The 20,587-nt window shown below is 38.3% G+C and overlaps 1 protein-coding gene across 2 annotated transcripts in view; it reads left to right on the top strand.

Moving 5' to 3' along the window:
- Positions 1 to 273: 273 nt before the first annotated feature.
- The window catches only part of HECW2 (HECT, C2 and WW domain containing E3 ubiquitin protein ligase 2), a 466,207-nt gene continuing 445,893 nt past the window's right edge, over positions 274 to 20,587 (top strand). Inside the window, exons 1-2 of one of the 2 annotated variants that reach the window (XM_001369816.4) lie at positions 287 to 398; positions 788 to 1,079. The gene's annotated coding sequence lies outside the window, so the exon portion shown is untranslated. Of the gene's footprint in view, positions 1,080 to 20,587 lie in introns of both variants that reach the window. The other variant, XM_016433751.2, reaches the window with a different exon arrangement.

Raw genomic sequence — 20,587 nt, 5'->3', positions numbered from 1 at the left:
GAACGGCGAGATCTGGAAGAAGAAGCGAAGAAAGATGGGGGAGGCGGAGAACGCAGAGACTTGCAGGAGGGTTTTTCTCTGTAGCATCTTCCTCGCTTAGCGGCTCTGCTGCAGCTGCTTAAAGGTAGACAACTCACCGCCCAAGCTGCTGCGCGGCGGGCGAGCCCAGACAGAGGTGGCGAGGAGAACGGGCGGGGAAGGAGGGGAAAAGAAGGCGCACTGGGGGCCGAAGGAAAGAGGGAGGAGACAGAGGCGGAGAAAAGGAGGCGACTCCTGGCCAGTGACGCCTGGAGAGAGGCACAGAATTGGAAGCCGGACGGGCTTCACCGTTGACGTTGCAGGCGCTCCTGTGGCCCATCCAGGGTTTGAGCGCGGCTGCCGTGGTGATCCTTGCACGGGTATCCGTCCCTCCTTCCCTTCCTCCTCCTCTTCTTCCACCTCCTCCCCTGAACCTCCCTCGAGAAACAGACACCCCTCTTGACTTCTTCCCTCTCCAAAGCGAAGGCAGCAGGCTCGCTATGGCTTCAGGTCCCCCTGGTGCAGCCGCCGCCACCACCGCTACTGCCGCTGCTGACTCGACACAATTGGAAGGTGTGGGGGGTGAAGCATAGACAAGGAGAGGAGGGCGGACCGAAGCAGCCCCGGATTAATATTGGTTGGGAAGTAGAAGATGCCAGGACACAGGAGGGCGAGCGAGCCTGCTTCTGAAGTAGGCGGTGGCGGAGGCAGCCTGGAGAACAGTAGCTAAGGAGAGAAGTGCATCTCTCCTCTCTTTCTCTTTCTCTAGGTCTCTTTCTTTCTTTAGGCCGTGGTGGTGTAGGGAAGAGGCGAATCCTACGCTAAGTGGCGGCGGCAGCAGCAACAGCCTGGAGCTGAATGCTGCAAGCACCGGATGACTCCAGCTGCTTCCTTTCTCGGTGTAATCAGCATCGTTCACAACCACTGCTGGAGGGAAGTGTCGGTGCGCGGAGAGAAGCATTGCTGTCTGAGTGAAATTGCTTGGAAAGCTCTCTCCTTCCCTCCCTCTCCCCCTCCCCAACCTGGAGGCTAGAGCTTGGCGTTTGGCCGCCGCGCTGGTGGTAAGTTGACATGGGGCTGCAGTATGCGTCTGGCGCTGTGAATGATCCTAGTTGTGTATTCTTGGTTGTGTCTGCTTCTATGCAGAGCTGCTCTCGGGTGGCTCACCAATCGTCTGCAGCTCAGAGGGAGAGGACAGCAAGTATAGGAAAAGGATGAAGAGGAGGCTTTTGTCTCCTGTTAGTGCCGGGGTACTGATTTGACATTTTTGTTCACAGGAGCCCAGAACTATCGTGAGAGCGATTGTGCACCTATTTTTCTGGTTTTGTTATGCTTGTTGGCCCAGATCTGTGTTAGCAGCTTTGGGAGCAGGGGTTGTCTCACTGAACGTTTTGAAGGTGTTAGAATTCTTGGCTAGGGCCTGAAGGGACCTGGAACTGCAGATTTAGAGGAGACATTTCATGCAATGTGAAGCCGCAGATGTCTGGTTCCTTCATCCCTTGCCTCCTTCAGAGTTGGATGGTTATCCTTTATTAATACCTCTCTGGAGACTTTGTGACTTTTCCCCACTCCTTCCCCCCTCACCTCAATCCCTCCCACTCAGTCTTTAAGAAAAGGTTCTTTCAAAAACATTCTCCCCATCCCCCTATCTTTTTCGTGTTTCATTGCCTTTGAAGTAAATACAGGGAACTTACTGTTGGGGCTAAAAAGGGTTAAATCAATATTCAACTTTTAAAAGATGACAAATAATTACTGTCAGGCAGGCAGTGAGGGGAAGCAACAGAGGAGGGCAATTTCTAACGGGTATGTAATCCGGCATATATTTGCAGTTGAAGAATTCTGCTGTTTGCTTTCATTGCCTTATACTGATGCAAACATTGTGCCTAGGATTCTTATTTACAAGCATCTTGTCATTGGGTGATACTTATTTTTCTCAAGTAACTTCCTTTGATTTCTGTGCCTGAAAGTGACCAGATTAGTTTAATGAAAACTGCATCAGACCTTTGTGATTTCACATGTTCATTTTATTTGTCTTGGAAATATGGCCATTTTCTCTCTCGCACTCTAATATTCCTCTCATTCCCTCAAGGATTTATTCCTCCTGTTGCCTAGAGAGATTTTTTTTCCTTCTCCTGATTTCTCAAGTCTCCTTTCAACAGATGGCTTTACAAATGAAGAGATTACCTTTAAAAACAATTTAAGAGATTGCTTTAATCTTTAGAACATGCATGCAAACACACTAGAAAGGTTCTTATGACTGAGAGCCAAACCAGGGGCCTATTCTGGATGGGAATATTAGTTGTGTGAAAATTTGGAGCATGGATAATCTGTGGGATCATCAGAAGCTGCTTGCAGGGCTTGTTTATAAATGAAATAGAGACAGATGTCTTTTCTTGTCTGCTAGGGGTGCTATGTATAAGGAGTCATTGTATGAGAGAGAAATTTCCACTTAACTGTTAAGAAAAAATAAAGCAATTGTTTGGCCTTCTAAAGGAGACATTGTATCTTTACCACCTTATAGCCTACCAAGTTAATTTCTTCCCCCTTTGAACATTTTAAAAACCATCATTAAGCTACTTGCTTTTCTTTTGCTATTGTTTCTGGATTAGTTAGTGTCTCCAAAGGCAGTTGACTCCCTCCATGAGAAAGAAGTAGAACATTTAAAACACACATATGCCCCATATATGTATAACACTTATGTGTATATATGTAAACATTTCCTTCAATTTGAATTTTTTATACCACTTAAGGGGAAAAAAAAAACTACTCGTATCTTAGATCCTATTTTAAATACCCACTTGGTATTTAACACAACTTAAATTAAAACAACTTGGAAGAATTGACTCTTTGAGTTGGAAGGATCTTCGAGGGTCTTTAGTACAATGTTTTCCAAACTATGTTCTGATAAAATCTGTTACTCTGTGTTGATGTGGAAAAGGGTGTTGTGAGAAAATTTCATTTGTCATCACCCTTTCTTCCACTGTACAGTTTTTTTTTATTGGTGATGGAAAGGGCAGATCCTGGAGTTTCATCACTGTAGGGAACTCTCTCCATAGATGCAGATCAGCAAGTCATCTGTAACTTCTAGACTCAGAATGTTTCCCAGGGACATTGAGAGGGTTGGTAAGTCCCCTTGATTGCATAGCTAAAATATGTCAAAGAAAGGAGTTAAAGCTGGTATTTTTGAACTCCAAGGCCAGCCATGAATCAAAAGTATTTATTGCATGCAGCAATATTCTGTTGTGGAAATAGACTTAATTTTCTCATTGCTCCAATATTTCCCTGACCTTTCTTTATTCCCAAGGCCAGTATTTCTGAGTTGTGCTAATAAATTTTAAGCCCCAAATGTTGTGTGACCAATTTTCTTTAGAGAAAGCTGTCCTAGTTAGGTATTTCCCTTGGATGTTCACATCAATATTGATTGACTGCTTTCTATGATGAAGTTTACCCAGCCATCCAGGAGTACTGCTAGGCTGCATCACAAGCTTATACAAACTTGGATAACATTATCTTTTGGAGTGTGTGTGTGTGTGTGTGTGTGTGTGTGTGTGTGTGTGTGTGTGAGAGAGAGAGAGAGAGAGAGAGAGAGAGAGAGAGAGAGAGAGAGAGAGATGAAGGTCAAATAACTGATGAGAGAAAAACACTTAGTAAACCATAAAATAATATATGAATGTGAGAGATTTGTGTTTATTGTTATCCATAATGCCTTTCTCTAGGCCTTAGTTTAAATATTTTTTTTGCTAGAGTCAGAGGATGGCTTCAAAGTCTATCTGTCCCATTTACTATTGTGCAACCTTGGGCAAGTCACCTAACTTCTCTGTGCCTCAGTTTCTTCATCTGTAAAATGAAGGAAATGGACTAGATGATCTCTTAGATCTTTTTTAGCTATTTATTTTTTAAACTATATAAAGTTTTTACAACTCTAACACTGAGGAATTCAAGAGAACATATCTCCATATTCTTTCTTATCTCCTTCCTTTCCCAGATTACCAAGAACATTTGTCTACCATGTAATAGCAAGTAAATTACAAATTTGATTTCCCCAAATATAGAGAATGTTCTTTATGATGACTCCTTTTGTGAATTGGTAGGGAAAATATTATTACAAAGCAATTGCCCAGTGTGCACAGGTCTAAATTTAACTGGGATTATGAAGAATGTCTGACTTCTTACCAACAGGGGGGAGGAAATTATAAAAAAATGTATTAACTAGTTTTAACTCAAGCTAGATGCCTATGGGTTAAAAAACACACCTGTTCTTTCTTTTAAATTTTAAAAACCTTTTTTACACCTACCTCAGCAAAAGGCAAAGAGTAACTGATGCTGTTATTTTTATTTCAGTCCAACTGTGATAGCTTTAGACTTTTTCTTTTGGCATCTTTTCAGAATAAATGCTTCTGCAAAGAGCTTCTGCTTGATTTCAAGCATGCCAGGACAATAGCTTCTGCAAGATTGACAGCTAAGAAAGGGATAAACTTGCAGAATCGATTTTAATTGGTTGATAGGTTTTTGGATGATACCTGTTTATTCCTCTCCTCCATCTTCAATGTCTTCTCAGGGGAGTGTCACTTTTAAGAGAGAGGGGACTTTCTCAATAAGGTTTGCTAGAACTCTAGGTCAGAATGATCCATTCTGTTGCCAACTTTCCTGAAGAAATGGAATTAGTTTTGTATTGCTTATTTGAGAGGGAATAGTAATGTTGAATGAAGAACCTTCCAAACCAGGTAAGGTTGTTCTGGCTTATGAGGAGAAAGGAACCAAATATGGATCTTGGATTGATGCTCATGAAAAATCTAGAAACCAGAACTAGATGAGAAAGAAGTCAAAGCATGGTGAAATTTTAATAGAAGACACTTTTTGAAGGACATAATTTGGAAATATAAATTATTCTGTCTTAATATTTTGATTCTAGCATCAAATAAATCTTTTTTTGTGTTAAATCAAAAGATCAGTCAGAAATAAAGTAAACTAGAGAAACAGTGGATAGGGAGGAAAACAAGATTCTTCTGTGAGAGCATAAGCTCCTTGAGGTTAAGGGTCTGTTGTTTCTCTATTCTTTAAGTGGTACTCTTTGCACAATACAAATATGTTGTTTGAATTGAATTCTATCAAGATCCAATCATAGGTATGTGTAACAGGAGGCTGGTAACAATGTCTTCACAGTCTGACAAAACTCTCTAGCATTCTGGGTTGATCCTTTGGAGTATTACTGTCCTTTCCCTGTGAGGGACTGGGGCCAGAGCATGTAGCATCCTTCCACTCCAAAAGGAGAGGGAGAGTGGAATCCATGTGTGAAGGGGTGAGGAAGGGAAGGGAATAAGAATTTTTAAGTGCCTACTATGTACCATGCACTAGGAATACACTGGAAAGCATAAACCTGCAGCTACCCATGCCAGCATGAAGAATGGGCACACAGCACACTTGGCACGAAGGTAGAGGGGCTGCTTTTGCTACATCAAGAAACTATGTATTCTGGGAACCAAGAAGGACACCTCTAGGAATCATGGAGGCAGAGTACTAGGCTATATAGGACAAGGATTGTGTGACTGAGCCATGTACCAGAAGCATGAAGCAGGCACTGGGTTTGTTGAAACTTCAAGTTGCTGAGACCAAGGCTCTTGCTTTCTCATTTTCTTCCTCCCCCTTCTGCTTTGTCATTCTTTCCTTAAAGGTGTGCTTGTTCCCTAGATCTTCATTTTTGAAAAATAATTTGCTTTTTTTATTTTAAAACTTTTTCCCCCTAAGATAAATGTGGTTAGATTGTGTGGCCAATTTGCACAATAATGGAGAGGGAGCACCTTAGGCATCTTGGAGGGAGAGAATGAGAGTGAGAAAAAAAGAGAGAGGAGAGAGGAGAGAGAATAGGAAGGAATAAAGAAGGAGGAAAAGAGAGGGAAAGAGAGGAAGAATGGCTGGGGGAGGAGGAGAGAGATTTTAAAGCTGTAATAAACAGGGTTAAAACTATGCCTAGACATTCAGGATACTCTGTATATTTGTTGGCACAGATGCCCTGGCTAGGGCTGTGACCTGTAGAATTTTTTGATTCAGTTTTATGATTTTTCTAGAGCCAGTTGGAAACAAAGAGCCAGACCTTTCTAGACAAAATGAGTTAGAAGTTTTGGTTAGAGAAAGGCTGTGATGGCTATCTTCTTTACTTATTGTCTTCCCAAGCCAGATTGAAAGGAAAACCACCCTCCAGAGACAGAGCTGAGAGAACTTGAGAGAAATTGATTTCTGGTGAGGAGCTAATAGGCACTGTAATAAAATAGAAAGAATCTTGGCTCTGGAATCCTGAGTTCTAATCCTATCTTTACATGTATGTGTGATCCCATTCCATACTGTCTTCTCCTGTAAATTCCCCTTCTCTATTATCCTCCTATAAATGTGACCATGTCTTCTTGCTCAACCTTCTCATTTGATATCTCTTCTGCCCTTTTAATTAGTCTCTTTTTGAAGGCTGTCTACAATCAATGGTATCATTTATTTTCTTGTCATTCTCTTCTTAACTCTCTGTAGTTGGGTTTCTGAACTAATTCAACTGAAACTTCTCTTTCCAAAATCACCAAATGATTACTTAGTTGCTAAAGCCTTTTCTCAAGTTATTCTTTTCCACCTTTAGCATTGCTGATCACCATCTATTGAAACTCTCCCTTCAAGTTGTTGTTTTTTTGACATTGTACCCTTCTGGTCTTCTCTTAACCTATGGGGCCATTCCTTAGTCTTCTTTCCAGGATCTCCCTCTAGGTCATGCCCATAATCATGGGTGTCCCTCAAGGCTCTGTCCTGAAGTCTTTTTCCTTCTCTGTGTAGTTTAATTTGGTGAGCTCATTAGCTCTTATGGATTCAATTACATTCTCTATACAAACAGTTACCAGATTTTAGATTTATTTGTCCAGCCTAGACCTTTTTCTTGATCTTTAGTTTCACATTCCACTTGTCTTTTGGACATCTTGAATTGGATGTTTTGTAAATATCTTAAATTCAACCTCTTTCTTCAACAAGATTGCCCTTATTCCTAATTTCTCTAATACTGTGGAGGTTATTAATAACCTTGTAGTTATAAGGATGGCTTAGGTGCCATCCTTGACTCACCACTCTTACCCTATATGTCCAATCAGTTTCCAAACCTTGTCCATTCTTCCTTTGTAACATCTTATATTTATGCCCCCTTCTCTTCTTTGCCATTGCCAACACTCTTGTGCAGATCCTCATCACCTTATGCCTAGACTACTGCAATAGGCTGCTGGCTGGTCTCCTTGCCTCATCTTTTTATCCAAGTTCTTCCTCCTCTCAGCTGTAAAATTGATCTACCATTTCACTCACTTATAATCAATTAACTCCAGTGGCTCCCTTTCATCTTTAGGATCAGGTCTAAAAACCCCATTTGACTTTTAAAACTCTCCATAACTTTACCCCTTCCTACCTTTCCAGTCTTCTAACACTTTATACCCAACATATATTAGGAGATCAAGTGACACTAGCCTCCTCAATATTCTTTATGCTCGACACTCCATCTTATTACAGGACTGGCATTCTTTCCTTCCTAAACTTTCCTAGCTTCTGTGGCTTCTTTCAAGTATCAACTAAAAGTCCTACTTTCTGCAAGAGTCTTTCCCAGTCTTCCTTTATCTTTGTGTCTTCCTTCCCTCTAAGAATATCCTTCCCTCTGTTTATCAGTCTCTCTCTCTCTCTCTCTCTCTCTCTCTCTCTCTCTCTCTCTCTCTCTCTCTCTCTCTCTCTCTCTCTCTCTCTCTTTCTCTCTCTCTCTCTCTCTCACTATTTCCAGATTGTGCCCCTCATTAGATTCTGAACTTTTTGAGGACAGGGACTGTCTTTTGCCTTTCTTTGGATGCCCAACACTTAATAGTAGGTGCTTAACAAATGCTAGTTGATTGACTGATTGTTAGTTACTATCTATGTATTTAGACAAGTCATTTGACCTCTCTGAGCCTCAGTTTCTTCATCTGTCAAATGAGGAATTTGGACTAGATGGCCTCAAAAGTTCTTTTCAGTTTTAACTCTATGATCCCATGACCCTATGAAGGATGCCACCTCTGATGGGAGAGGGATGTTTTGGGAGGGACTCAATAGTTCTTTTTACTAGCAACATATTATACATATAATACTTCTAGATATGAAATAAATTTAGGCTAGTCCTCCTCAACCCAATAAAAAGATTGTTAAAACTATAAATTCTGATTTCATTATACTTTAGGTGCTATTAACCCATCTATAAGCATTAGCCTAATTTTTGGGGTATTGATGAAGAACAGGGGCAGGGGAACCTTTTTTCTAGTTTTTATGGGAGTCCATCTTTGATTTAATTTGTTGGTGGCTTCCTGTGAATTATTCTAATGATAACTGTGGGCAGTATAAGAATTAGAAATGGTTGCTGTTAAATGTGGGTGGTATGAGTATACATTCAATAATTGAGTAAAAATTTTAATGGATTTCAACTTTAATAAAAACAAACTCTCATAGGACTTTCTTTCCACATAGATACATCATGTGAATTACTTTAGCTTTCCTGTCTATAAGATGCATAGGAATTCTTGCATTTATGTTTGGTAGGTCTGTTAATTGTTTGAATGTCTGGCATTTGCTAAGAGAATCTAGAACCCCCCAGATTTCAAGCTGTCTGGACCATTGGCGTGGTGGCAGAGCCCTTTTGGTCTCTGTATTCACTGATCTCTCCAGACCTTGGCCCCTACCACCAAGAGTAGTCTTTGACTTTGACTTCTGCTCTATAAGTGAGGGTGTGAAAACATGTAAGGGATCTGCTGGGTCTGCTCTGTCTCCACTGAGCAGATTTCTTTTTAGAATATTATATTACACAGTCAGCAATGGTATGATATTCTCTAAGAAAATCTGGATATTTGGTGCTTATGGCTTAAACTTGTGCAACAAATGCCACACTCTTTAGCCAAAGCTTCATTGAATGTGGGCCATGTGCCAATTTGTAATAATGCTTTTGCAGGTTGCCCAGTCAATGTAATGATTAATTATGAATATAACCTTTTTATATCACTCCACTAAAATCCTCAAAAGCTTGGTCAGCATACCCAAATAAGAAGAAATGCATAGTGTTATTTGTAAATGATCTATTGAATTGTTAAAGCATTTTTCCCCACAAAGGTGGTATAATGTTGTTGTTTTTTTAATGGAACCCTGGGAAATACAAAGTAGGCATACTAATGACCAAATTTATTAGTTCTTTTGTATGGGAAAATCCCCTGCACAATATCCTTACCTGTTCCAGATACCTTTGATATTTACTGTGTCAAAGATCATGCCCTCCTCCTTCATGTACCCCAGGTGCTCCATTCACTTTCTCCAGGAATTTCCCCAGTCTTTTTTCCTCCCCTCCTCCATGCATGGAGCATATTCCACATCTTTTGAAATCCTTTTTCCTTCAGGGTTCAGGGCAGGAGTCATCTCTTCTAGGAAGCTGATCTCTCTTGTTAAAAGTGATCCTGACTTCCTCAGATTACCCTAGAGTAGTTGGGGCTCTCCTTTGTCTCTGTCACATACAACTTCCTATCATATTTACTGGTGTACAATTCATATCTCCCTGGGAGATTTAAAATTCCTTGAGGTCAAAGACTTATCATTTTTCATTTTTGAATTTCCACTTCCTACCATAATGTCTGGCACATAATAAGCATTCATTGAAATGAGGTGATGTAGGGGGCAGATCAGGCTTAAAGAGGGGAGATCCTGGGTTCAAATTTGACCTCAGACATTTCCTAGCTGTGTGAACTTGGGCTAGTCACTTAACCCTCAATGTTTAGCCCTTAACAATGCTTCTACCTTAGAACCAATATATAATATTGATTCTAAGATGGAAGGCAAAGGTTAAAAAGGAAAATAAGAGGTGATACAGTGATAGAGTGTATGATTTGGAGTCAGGAAAACAGAGTTCAGATCCAGTTTCAGATACTTATTGGTTGTCTGAACCAGGGCAAAGTCACTTAGCAGTTTGCCTTGGTTTCTTTATCTGTATAATAGGAATAATTATAGCATGTACCTCCCAGGGTTGTGGTGACATAATTTTAAAGCACTTAACACAGGGCCTGGCACATAGTAGGTACTATATAAATTTTATCTATTATCAGTATGGTTACTCCTTTCAGTAATTCATATTGTGGGTTTTATTGGCTGAAGTAGATGATTTTCACTTTGTGGCCACCATTCTGCTGGCAAGGTTCTCTACATATGGACAACACAGATCTTTCTTCTGGTACTAGACTAATGAGAGCAATCAAAGAGTCCTCAGGCTAGGAGGTAATCATCTAATTCAGGAGTGAGCAAACTTTTTTCACTTTTTAAAATTAAATGTATTTAACTGATTTAGAATATTTTTCCATGGTTACATTATTCATGTTCTTTCCCTTCCCTCCACCTCCCCTCCTCCCATAGCCAATGAGCAATTCCACTGGGTTTTACATATGTCATTGATCAAGACCTGTTTCCATCTAAATATGTCTTCTTGCTGTCCGTTTTTTTATGGTCTCATACCTGATTTTGTATTGCCTGCTCCTGTTTTTTGTATAGTCTGTGAATTTTTTAATTTAAAAACCATTCCCCTAATTGGATTTAGTCACCGAGCAATGGTTATTTTACTTCTATTCTACTCTGACCCCTTCATTTTTATAAATGAAGAAACTAAAGCCCAAAGAAATGAAGTAATTTTCAAAGGTTACCTAGAGGAAACAGAGACTAAATGATTTGGGAAAAGACTATTCATGACTATTTCTGAGGACTGGTGAGCCAATAAGAAAAGTGAGTTTATGTGATTTTCCTTTTACTCCACCAATGTCCATTTTTCCAACTTCAGATCTTGGCAATACCAGGCGTTAGTGTTAGAGATAGCTTCTAGAACAATTATCTAAGGCAGCAGTTCTCAAAGTGTGGTGCACAGAACCCTGGGGGTCCCTGAGACCCTTTCAGGGAGCTCATGAGGTCAAAACTATTTCTAGTAGTTGCCAAGAAAATCCAAGATGGTATCATGATGAGATAGACATGACTCAACAACAAAAATGTAGGGTTTTGGGACTTTGCTGTGCTTCTGTCTTAGCAACTTGAGGAGTCAATCATAGAGGAGATACTTTTTTTGGTATAGTTTGGTATCTAACTCAATGGGGAGAGGCAGATTTAGTATTAGGTATTTCTTAGGAATAAATAGTATAACAGAACCAGGAGAACAATTTGTACAGTAATATTATAAACAACTTTAAAAACCCTAGGAATTCTGATCAACAAAGTGACAAACCACAAATCCAGAATACTCATGATGGAACACACTAACCACTTCCTAATAAAGAAGGGATGGGCTCAGAGTATATATATATATATGTATATGTATATGTGTGTAACTACATATTTTTAAAAATTACATACATATTTATATAGAGAGTACATACATATATGTGTGTATTTATGTATAAACATATATTTTTGAAATTTTTATTTAATTAATTTAGAATATTTTTCTATGGTTACAAGATTCATGTTCTTTCTCTGCCCTATCCCAACCTCCCTCCCATAACCAATGAGCAATTCCACTGAGTTTTACATATGTCATTGAACAAGACTCATTTCTGTACCATTGATAATTGCACTAGGGTGATCATTTAGAGTCTACATCCCCAATCATATCCCCATTGACCCTTGTGATCAAGCAGTTGTTTTTCTTCTGTGTTTCTACTCCCACAGTTTTTCCTCTGAATGTGGATAGTTGTTCTTTCTCCCAAGTCCCTCAGAATTGTCCTGGATCATTGCATTGCTGTTGGTAAAGAAGACCATTACATTCGATTGTACCACAGTGTATGAGTCTCTCTCTGTGTACATTGTTCTCCTGGTTTTGCTCCTTTCACTCTGCATCAATTCCTGGAGGTTGTTCCAGTTCACATAAAATTCCTCCAGTTCATTATTTCTTTGAGCACAATAGTATTCCATCAGCCATTCCCCAATTGAAGGGCATCCCCTCATTTTCCAATTTTTTTGCCACCACAAAGAGTGCCGCTATCTCTTTGTGGTGGCAAAAAAATTTTGGTACAAGTCTTTTTCCTTATGACCTCTTTAGGGTAAAAACCTAGCAGTGGTATGGCTGGATCAAGGGGCAGACAATCTTATGCCCTTTGGGTATAATTCCAAATTGTCATCCAGAATGGCTGGATCAATTCACAATTCTACCAACAATGCATTAATGTCCCAATTTTGCCACATCCTCTCCAACATTTATTACTTTTCTTTGCTGTCATGTTAGCCAGTCTGCTAGATATGAGGTGGTACCTCAGAGTTGTTTTGATTTGCATTTCTCTGATTATAAGAGATTTAGAACAATTTTTCATGAATTTATTGATAGTTTTGATTTCTTTATCTGAAAATTGCCTATTCATATCCCTTGCCCATTTATTAATTGGGGAATGGCTTAATTTTTTTACAATTGATTTAGCTCTTTATAAATTTGAATAATTAGACCTTTGTCAGAGTTTTTTGTTATGAAGATTTTTTCCCCAATTTGTTGCTTTCCTTCTAATTTTGGTAGCATTGGTTTTATTTGTACAAAACCTTTTAATTTAATGTAATCAAAATTATTTATTTTATATTTTGTGATTTTTTCTAACTCTTATTTGGTCTTAAAAAATCTTTCTTTTCCCAAAGATCTGACAAGAATACTATTCCGTGTTTGCCTAATTTGTGTATAGTTTCCTTCTTTATATTCAAGTCATTCACCCATTCTGAGGTTTTCTTGGTGTAGGGTGTGAGATGTTGATCTCAACCTAATCTCTCCCTTACTGTTTTTTTTTTTTACTTTCCCTAGCAGTTTTTGTCAAATAGTGGATTTTTGTCCCCAAATTTGGAATTTTGGGGTTTATCATAGACAGTCTTGCTATTCCACTGATCCTCTTTTCTGTCTCTTAGCCAGTATGAAATTGTTTTGATGACCAGTGCTTTATAGTATAGTTTGAGATGTGGGACTACAAGGCCACCTTCCTTCGCATTTTTTTTCATTATTTCCCTTGATATTCTTGATCTTTTGTTCTTCCAAATGAACTTTGTTATAGTCTTTTCTAATTCATTAAAAAAGTTTCTTGGAAGTTCAATGGGTATGGCTCTAAATAAGTAAATTAGTTTGGGTAAGATTGTCATTTTTATTATGTTTGCTCATCCTATTCATGAGTAATTAATGAATTCCCAATTACTTAGATCTAGTTTTAATTGTGTGGAAAGTGTTTTGTAGTTGTGTTCAAATAGTTCCTGTGTTTGTCTCGGCAGATAGATTCCTAAGTATTTTATATTGTCTAGGGTGATTTTAAATGGAATTTCTATTTCTAACTCTTGCTGCTGAGATGTGTTGGGAATATATAGGAATACTGATGACTTATGCAGGTTTATTTTGTATTCTGCAACTTTGCTAAAGTTGTTGATTATTTTGACTAGCTTTTTGGTTGATTCTCTAGGATTCTTTAAGTAGACCATCGTGTCATCTGCAAAGAGTGATAGCTTGGTCTCCTCGTTGCCTATTTTAATACCTTCAATTTCTTTTTCTTCTCTTAATTGCTACTGCTAGTGTTTCTAGTACAATGTTAAATAATAGAGGTGATGATGGGCATCCTTATTTCATTCTTGGTCTTATTGGGAATGCTTCTAGTTTATTCCTGTTGCAGATGATACTTGCTAATGGTTTTAGATATATACTGTTTATTATTCTTAGGAAAGACCCTTCTATTCCTATACTTTCTAGTGTTTTCAATAGGAATGAGTGTTGTATTTTGTCAAAAGCTTTTTCTGCATCTATTGAGATAATAATTTGATTTTTGTTGGTTTGCTTGTTGAAATGGTCAATTATGTGGATGGTTTTCCTAATATTGAACCATCCTTGCATTCTTGGTATAAAACCCACCTGATCATAAGGAATAACCCTTGTGATGACTTGCTGGAGTCTTTTTTCTAGTATTTTATTTAAATTTTTGCGTCTATGTTCATTAAGGAGATTGGTCTGTAGTTTTCTTTCTCTGTTTTTGACCTGTTTGGGTTTGGAATCGGTACCATATTTGTGTCATAAAAGGAATGTGGTAGAACTCCTTCTTTGCTTATCATGTCAAAGAGTTTGTATAGTATCAGCATTAGTTGTTATTTGAATGTGTGATAGAATTCACTTGTGAATCCATCAGGCCCTGGGGATTTTTTTTAAGGGAGTTCTTTGATGGCTTGTTCAATTTCTTTTTCTGGTACAGAATCATTTAAGTATTCTATTTCTTCTTCTGTTAATCTAGGCAATTTATATTTTTGTAAATATTCATCTATCTATCTATCTATCTATCTATATTTTGGATGTGTTCAATGAGGGAATTTGTTTTGTTTGGCATGTTTATAATAAATGTTGCTTTTCTTGCTTTCTCTGTGTAGGAAGGAGATGGGAAGAAGAGAATAAAGACCCCAAAATAAAGTAAAATTGAATTTTAAGGAGGAAAAAGCTAGTATTATAAAAACAAAAACAGAAATTTTTCAAAAAGAGCTGATTTAAGATACATTATATTTGAGAATACTAATTAACCCAACAGATCATCAAAGAAAAGAAGTAACCAATTACTATCTATAATCACATAGGTAAAATATGCTGACAGGATGGAATGAGACATAGATATAACTGAATTTTAATGGGTGAGAGGTTGAAATAATATAATTTGAAAACATCTTGAATGCTGCCCAAGCCTGTATGTCACATTGCCATGTGGGTCTAATGTAAGTCAAAGTGGACATGTTTACCTAGGATCCCATTCTAGATGGTGATGGTTCATCATGTTTTCTGACAGTGTTAGTATATCATGGAAAGAGTACTAGACTAGAAAGGAAGAACTTTGGGTTCTGGTTCTGGACCTTTCATCTATTTTGTGTAGCCTTTGGCAGCTTATTATATATTCTTGGAGTCTTTCCTCATTTGGGGTTTGGAGTAGGTGACTGAAAAGATGTTTCATAATCTGCTTTACCTTATCCTGGAAAGCAGAGAATAGACTGACCAGCAGGTCCAGAAAGAACTCTTAGTAGTTGAATTTCATATGTCATTCCTATGGAATCATGGGATTAGAATTCTTACACTAGAAGAGACCTTGAGAGCTCAATATAGTCCTCTGTGTTCAGATTATTGACTAAGTAGGAGGGAAAAAAGTATAAGAGAAAGGAGATATTATCCCATCCTAAGGCAACCTTTGTTAATTCTGAAACATTTTCTTTTCTTTTTAAAAATGTAAACTCTTACCTTATTTCTTAGATTCAGTATTAAGTATCAGTTCCAATGCAGAAGAGTGGGAAGGGCAAGGCAGTTGGGATCAAGTGATTTTCTCAGGGTCACACAGTAAGGAAGTGCCTGAGGCCAGATTTAACTGGACTGGACTTCTAGTCTCCAGGCCTGACTCTTTCTCTCCTGGACCACCTTGCTACCTCAATTTTGAATTAGTTTCTAATGCAAACTTAAACTTTAATAATTCAATATGAATCTGTTCACAGTTATTTTGTTGTTAGCGAATAATAAGATCAATGATTTAGAGTGAGAAGGCACTTTTAAAGTAATTCAATTTAAATATTTCACTTTACAGATGAGAAAACTGAGGCCCAGAGTAGTCAAATGACTTACCACAGATTTCCATTGCTCCAAGATGCTTTCTACAGTGCCTTCTTCCTGTTTTTGGTGTCATAAATCTTCTTCATTTCACTAAATCTTTATTCATCCAATTTCAATAAACACTAAGTAACTTGCATGTAGATCACTGCCCAAGGTGGCCCTTAATCTCATGGACTTTATGGTAGTTGGATTGATGAGCATTACCAAATCCTAGGTGATGCAATAAGAAGCAAGTTAATTGCTGAGACTTAGCTGGAAATGAGAGGTATCTAAGTCCTTGGAGGACTAGATGATAAATAAAATCAGCCCTGGAAAGTTAGAATAAAAAGACAGTATGACAGAAGGAAGGAAAATGGGATTTGGAGTCAAAGATCTTTGATTTAAATTGTGACTATGCTCCTTTTTTGCTTATTTGTACCTGGCTAGGTAAGTCACTTTGCCTCCCAAGATTTTGGTTACTAGATGATTTTAATGGTCCTCTTGGCTCTAAATTGCATGTTGCTGAGTTTCACTCTTATTTCATAACAACTTGTACAGATTGATATACTTGAATACTTCCCACTTGAAATGAACAAAGGTCTGATTAAGGTGAAACATGGCAGAAAGGGACCCAGTTGTTATGGTAGGTCACCAATTGTATGTGAGTCAGTAATATCATGAACACTGATTTTGAACAGTAGTGAGAATGTGTAAAAAAATTATATCATGAGGTAATTTTTGTTATATTCAGCATTAGCCAGGTGCTTACTAGAGCACCAGTATAATTTATGTTTCTACAACTTCAAGGATTTAAGAAAATTGGATAGGGTTCAGCAGGATGCACCAAAATGATGGATTAAAGGGTTGTAGAATAAACCTTACAAAAAGTTTCAAAAATTATTTGTCTAAGAATAAAGAGAAATGCAGACCATTGAACACTGATTTCGTGGTTTAAGATTATTTTTTATTTTACTGTAAGATTTAGAGGACTTCTGGTTAAAGTAGAATAAAAAAACCTTGAAGTTGGAAGAAGGTATGAGGTCCAGCCTTCTCAGTGCAGTTCTTTCTATAAAATTCCTGACTGATGCTCATTCAACCACTAGAAAACAAATGTTTTCCCCCCTTCAACTAGAACTCTGTTGCTGGATGAGACATATCTTTTCCTTCATGCAGAAGTCCATTGGTGAATTAGACATCCCTATCCAATGTGTGAACTATTAAAGCTTTTCCAAGTCGCCATAAGTACTCTGTTTGAGCCATGCTAGACTCATCAATCATGGGATCATTTATTAAATTCTGAATGCAAAACTGTAAGTTGCAGAACAGTTCCCAATCTTCATTAATAGAGCAAATTTTCTCATAAGCAGTTCTCTTAGTGAAATCACAGGCCCACCCTATGTGTCTCTACCATATGCAAAGCCCAATGTTAGGTAGTAGGGGAGAAATGAAAATAATTACAATGGTTCTTATTGCCAAGAGCTCACAATCAGTCTGGTGGGTATGTAGGAGGAGAATATGACACAAGTTTCTGTGATACCACCCCCTCATCTCATCCCACCATTGTGGCATAAATGGAAAGAGAACTAGATTTTTAGTTAGAAGACGCAAATTTACAGACTGTGTTACCTTGGGCACAGTTTCCCCATTTTTGAAATGAGATTGATAATACCCGTCTCTTGTATTTTGAAAGGTTTTTGTGAGGATCACATGAGGAAACTTTAATAAAACAAAACACCCAAAGTTCTGATCATCAGTAAGTGGTTTTGCTATTGACAAGAATAGGAAAGTTGGAATGAGTCAATTTTGAGGGCAAGATAAGTTCTATTTCGAACATGTTAAGTTTGAGATGCTGCCAGGACAGCCAAAAGAAGTTTATTAGGTGGTTAAAAAATGTGTTTCAATCTTAGGACAGGGGTTGGCACTAGAAATATAAATTTGAGAACCTAGCTAGAAGAAGTGTAAGGTAAAACTCACAAAATCAGACTCCAGATAATTATTTGACTGAACACTTTGTGGTTACATTGTGATTTGTTTTGCGAGTTTTAATCTCTCAAACTCTAAAATCAGTTCTCTGTGAGTAATCTGAGTTACTGCGATGTCCTGCAGTCTATTTCATTTTTTTGTTCTCATATAGGTCCTTTAAGTTCTTTATTCAGTCCCAACAATCTAGCTCTGTCATATTTTATTTGAAAATTATACCTTCATACTGTTTTTTTTTTTAAACCCTTACCTTCTGTCTTAGAATCAATACTGGGTATTGGTTCTAAGTCAGAAGAATGGTAAGGGCTAGGCAATGGGGTTTAAGTGACTTGCCAGGTTCACACAGCTAGGAAGTGTCTGAGGGTAGATTTGAACCCAGGACCACCCATCTCTGGGTCTGACTCTCAATCCACTGCCCAGCTGCCCCCCATACTGATTTTTTCCATAAATATTTTTTGCTTCTTTCTAAAGCCAACCTGTTCACATATGAAAGAGACATTACCTTGAATCCTTAACTAGTTGACTTCCTTCTTTTTTTTTTCTTATATTAATATTTCATTTTCTGTCCCTTTTAACAACCAAAATGCTCACATAAGAAAAGGGCAGTACCATACATTGGTATTAGTTGGAACTGGGGATGTGGATGATATTGCCAAGGAATCAAGCACACAATGGGGAAAAAAAGCTGATCAATAACAAAATCTTGGTCCACTCTCACCTAAAAAGGACCCAGAGGAGATGAGAGAGAAAGGAATTAGGAAAACCAAGGAAATGGGGTATCATGGAGCCTTTGTCATTCCACTTCCTTTCCTGTGACAACACAGAAGGAATAAAGAATGAATGAATGAAGTAGAGCTATGGAAACAAAAAAATCGAGTCAGATCATAAAAGAAAGTCTCAATCTTCTCAATAAAGGAAGACATCAGCTTTAAGTGTGTGAGAGTGGGTGGGTTAAGGGAGGTTTAAGGACTTGAAAAGAAAGGAAAAAAGTTTGAAGCAGTTGCTGTTGGCAAAGAGATTGGTTCTTTGTTCTCTTCATATTGATTCCCTAACAGCAGTGAATCCCCAGTCATGCTCATGAAGGTAGTATAAATTTTAATGAATGAAATCAGTTTCATGTTGGGACTTTCTCCAGCAATGTTTAGCAGCTTGTTAGCAGGATTAGTTAAACTGAATGGGGGCTGCCCAGGACTTTTTAAATTTAATTTTTTATATTGAATTAAATATCAAAGAGATTATTTCTATACATATAGCCAAATGCAAAAAAAAAAAGAGGATTCTGTGGTAAATTGTCAAATCTTTATTCTATGCTGCTTGCTTTTTGAATTTACACAGACTTGAATATAGGAAAGAAGTCAAAGAGGCAAAGAATTTTAGGGTAGAGACTAAGATATCATTGAGGTGGCTATTCTTGGGTTCAAAACTAGGTAGAGGCCAGTAAACAAGGAGAAGAGAGAGAGAATGACAAGGAAATTGAAGGATTGGAGGTCAGGAAGGGAGTAAGGTTTGCTATAAGAATAAAAGCAGAGAGGAATTTAGGAAGTTGTGGCTAAAGAGTAAAATTTGGGTATTGGGGGATTGGAAGTGATATAGGTCACTGTGCTGTGGGAAATTTTAGGTTCCTTAGGAAGACAGGGAATTGGGAAATCCATTACTCCAAGAACACACTGTACTTATTTCCAGGTCCATACCTTTATTCATAGTGCTCAGAGAGAGGCACTTGGAGACAGAAAGACTTGGGTTTCTAGGGCTAGCGCTGGAAGGGACCTCAGAGTCCATCTGGGCCTTCATTTTACAGTTAGAGAAACAGAGGCCCAGGGCAGTTAAGTGATGTATCCAAAGTCACACAGGTAATGTCAGAGGTGGGATTCACTCTGCCTTTCATTCATGATGCTCTCTTCACCTTGATTTCCTTTCCTTTTGTCCTTCATCTGCCCAGATTCTTCTGATTCTTCAAGGCCTACCTATAGTTTCAATTCTTTCATGGAACTTTCTCTGACTTTCATGATCTTCACTGATTTTCTCCTCCTGTAAAGCAATTGAGTATCAATCCTATGCTGTTTTATTTTATGCTTTTGGTGGTTTGTTGGTTAGTTTTACCCTTTCAACTAGTTTTCAAGCTTCTTGGAGGTAGAGATCTCTTCTTTGTACCCTTATATTACCTAACTCAGTGTGAGCCTAAATTGATTGATTTTACCAAGAAAGCCATTTGCATGGCTGTGTTTCAGGTATTAAATGCTAAACTGTCAAATAGAGATATATCAATAAGCAAATATCCATGATTTCATCTGTTTTGGAACTCTGTAATTTTAAGTCTTAGAGAGTTCCCTGAGATTCAGAATGCCTTGTTTCTGGTCATACACTGCCCTTTTTTCTGGGGTGCCAATTGAAATAGAAAAACTGTTTCTGGTTGAACTAACTGTTGTACTCTGACTGGCTGTGACTAGAGAGAGCTGCTAGAAGGGAACCTGAAACTGCTTGGTTGTAATAGAGGTAGGAATGAGAAATGCTGAGGGATGCTAGTACAGGGATGCTGCGACCTAGGGGAACTGCTCTGGGGAGTGCTCTGGGGTTTGCCTACTGATCCCTACTGATTATATATTTCTAATCTCCTCCCTTTCACTCCCTCCCTTCTCCAACCCTCTTCTTCCTGCCACCTTCACCTCCCAGTTCTTCTTGAAGCCTTTGACTTCTTCCCTCCCCCCTTGAGTAAACTACAAAGATACTCTTTTCTTTTCCTTTTTCAAGTCAAGGGGTTTATTGTGATAACAGGACAGGAAACTGAGGTAAGAGGGATGAGGATGTCCCTAATCGAAATGAGGGAGAATTGAGGATTTGAGAAAGTAGTCCAGTCACAACTATGACTCTAAGAAAGTTAAAGAGATGGAGGACAACAGCTGTTTAAAATCTTCTTTCTTCTTTGCCACAGAGTCAGCAAGGATCTTTCAGCCTATTTTCAGAAGCCCCCCAAAGGTCCTTCAG

Source organism: Monodelphis domestica, chromosome 4, assembly GCF_027887165.1.
Source record: "Monodelphis domestica isolate mMonDom1 chromosome 4, mMonDom1.pri, whole genome shotgun sequence".
In the NCBI taxonomy this organism is placed as follows: Eukaryota; Metazoa; Chordata; class Mammalia; order Didelphimorphia; family Didelphidae; genus Monodelphis; species Monodelphis domestica.
This window is presented reverse-complemented; position numbering and strand designations above follow the sequence as displayed.